Consider the following 2,825-nt stretch of genomic DNA (forward strand, 5'->3'; position numbering starts at 1 on the left):
CTCTGCACATTCTCTTTTGATGTTTCCATCGTTTTCATATTAGTTTTTAGTCGACAATAGACAACAACATTGAGAAGAAGCAGAACATAAAGGCTGTTGATATAGCACGAGCATCACAAGTAAATAGTCGAGGCTACAAATGTCTTACTGTAAGTACTTTAAGTGCTTTCCGGTAAATGTAATTTTGGTAGCTCCTTTCTAGTTCCTCTAGTATATGCTTATTTATACCAGTTGCTTCACCTACTTGCAAGCGCTTGATGAATCGGCAAGTCGGTCTGTACGACCAACTCTCTTAGACCTTACAGGTCCGTTGTGATACCACTGTGCGGCACGGGAAACCATTTTGTGGCTCTTATGAAGCGCAGGATTGGTCTAATCTCCACGCCAGTCAGTTCTATAAGAGAATTGTGTTCACAACCATTTATGGTTATTTATTTAAATAATTTTATTAAAGTATCACATTTTTTTATATTACAAATATTTTTATTTAAAAGGTTACAGTTTTATATAATTAAACAAAATTATGTACATTTATTTAAGATGCTTGCTGCTGCTCACTCGAGTTCCGTTGTCCGTTTGGCTGCCAGGTAGTGTTGTATAGGGTTGTGGTTGTGGTGAGTCCTCAACAAATCGAAAACGTATTTACCTGATTTTAGCTAAGGCTGGACAGTTGTAAAGGAAGTGCTCAACTGTTATTTTCTCTTCCTTGTCTCTACAACTTTTACAATATTCTTTTTCTTCTTCTTATTCTTTTATTATAGGTTTTCACCTGTTTTTCTTCACACAATTACATAGTTATAAATTACAAAGTATTATTAAAATTCAAAATGACGAAATGTTATTGTCCTTCCGCTGATGTCGAGATCCAGCTTTCGCGCCATCTCTTTGGTGGTCTTCCAGGTCCGCGCTTTCCATATGGTACATAGTCCCTCGCTATTCGGATAATTCTGTCTTCACTAGCTCTGGAAACGTGATCATTCCAAGCTCGTCTTCTTGTTCTTATAAACTTCACTACGTCATTAACGCCACTTTCGTTACGAATGACCTCCTTTCTAATGCAGTCAAGACGTGTTTTTCCTACGATGAATCGTAGAACGTGCATTTCAGCTGTACGCAGTAGCTGTTTTGTTTTTGCGTTTTCAGCTTGTGCCTCGGCTCCATAGGTCAGGATTGGTCTTATTACAGTCTTGTATATACGCGTCTTGCTTTCAGTGGTCATATATTTGTTCCACCATACAAAATCCCTAATGCAACCTGCAATACGTGCGCCCTGCATACATCGCTCTCTGACTTCCTTAATAATGTCACTGTTACTGGATATTTCCATCCCCAGGTATTTAAATTTCATAACTTGCTCTATCATCGCCCTTTCTATTTCAAGTTTGCATCTAATCGCATTCTTGGCAACTACTCAATTTTTTGTTTTTTCTCTGGAGACCTCCATATTAAACTGTTTGGCTGTAACTACAAACTTATGTAGTAATCTTTGCAAATTGTCTTCAGAGTCCGCAACTAATATGGCATAACATAAAATTGGTATGCTCATGTTATTAAGACGATACCCATCTAATGACTTGACTTCTTTTATTATTTAGTCCATTATTGTATTGAAGAGTATTGGGCTCAGCGAGTCTCCTTGTCGTATTCCGCTTGCGCATGGAATTTCGCTGATATTTTTTTCATCTATTCTTATTTTTGTTTTGCAATCACAGTTCAGGTTTTTACAATATTCATGAGAGAAAACTCCTAGTCTCGAGGAATGCCTGTCAAATAGCCAATGAGATTTGTCTTTTTCTTGTTTATTTGCGGCTTTAGTAGCCTAGCTCTTACGAATGTATCTTCATCGCTCCATGACCTATTGGCCTCTTGGATAACGTTGTTTTTGATTGTTAGTTAACTCATGGCAATAGGTGTCACAATGGTACTTTTATCACTGAACAGTTAAAGAGCAGTACCTTCAGAAAGACCTTGAAAACGACGCTTAGAGCTGCCCGGGATTTATGTGCAACCTTTGAGCTTAGTATAGCCACATTCATTGATTTAATGCCTATCCGAGAATATATTTATAGCCGTTTCTTTCACAGCTAGATCTTTTGCCTGATAGTCTAGTAGTCAAACGGATGGTTCCATACCTAATTCGACAAAAAGAGGCCTATAATTTATAAGTATACAAGTGGAAAATTTCACTTATATTCCCGTGACCTATTTCCGGGCCACACTTTATGCAAAATTACGACTACGTAGTCCAGAGTCGTAAACTTTGGCAATTCAATTGAAATATTTTGTGTACATAAATCCATCGTCGCCATATAGAGTATCACATATGTAAATACATTTAACTATAAAATTAAATTTTTGGTTGTTGAAGAGAAATTTCATGTAACGGAAATAGGCCTAAGAATTCTGCCTTTGCCCCAAATCCAGCTTTGTGTGTAGCCCGCAATTAAAAATTTTTAATAGCAATGAATATCGGGGTACAGTGATTACTTTAAAAATATTCCGAAATCCCGAAATCACGTTTTTTCACTAATATTGGCTTCCCTTCTATGTATGTATGTAGGTAGACATAAGTATGCATAAATTTACCTTTGTATATCAATTTGCCATATCCGTCATACTTAAACTTTTACTTCAAAGCTCGTTAGTTTTGGATGTGTAAATTTTATTGTTGTACCTTGTTGTTGTAAGTCAATTGAAAATCGAAATGGGAATTGAATGTTTTATCAATATTTAAATAGGGGCACATAGTTAGTGCACATTCAAGCGCACACAACGCAAGCAGACACACACACATGCAATCAAACGTAAAAATACGCAGCTGTGTG

This window comes from Anastrepha ludens, chromosome 3, assembly GCF_028408465.1.
Source record: "Anastrepha ludens isolate Willacy chromosome 3, idAnaLude1.1, whole genome shotgun sequence".
NCBI classification, from domain to species: Eukaryota; Metazoa; Arthropoda; class Insecta; order Diptera; family Tephritidae; genus Anastrepha; species Anastrepha ludens.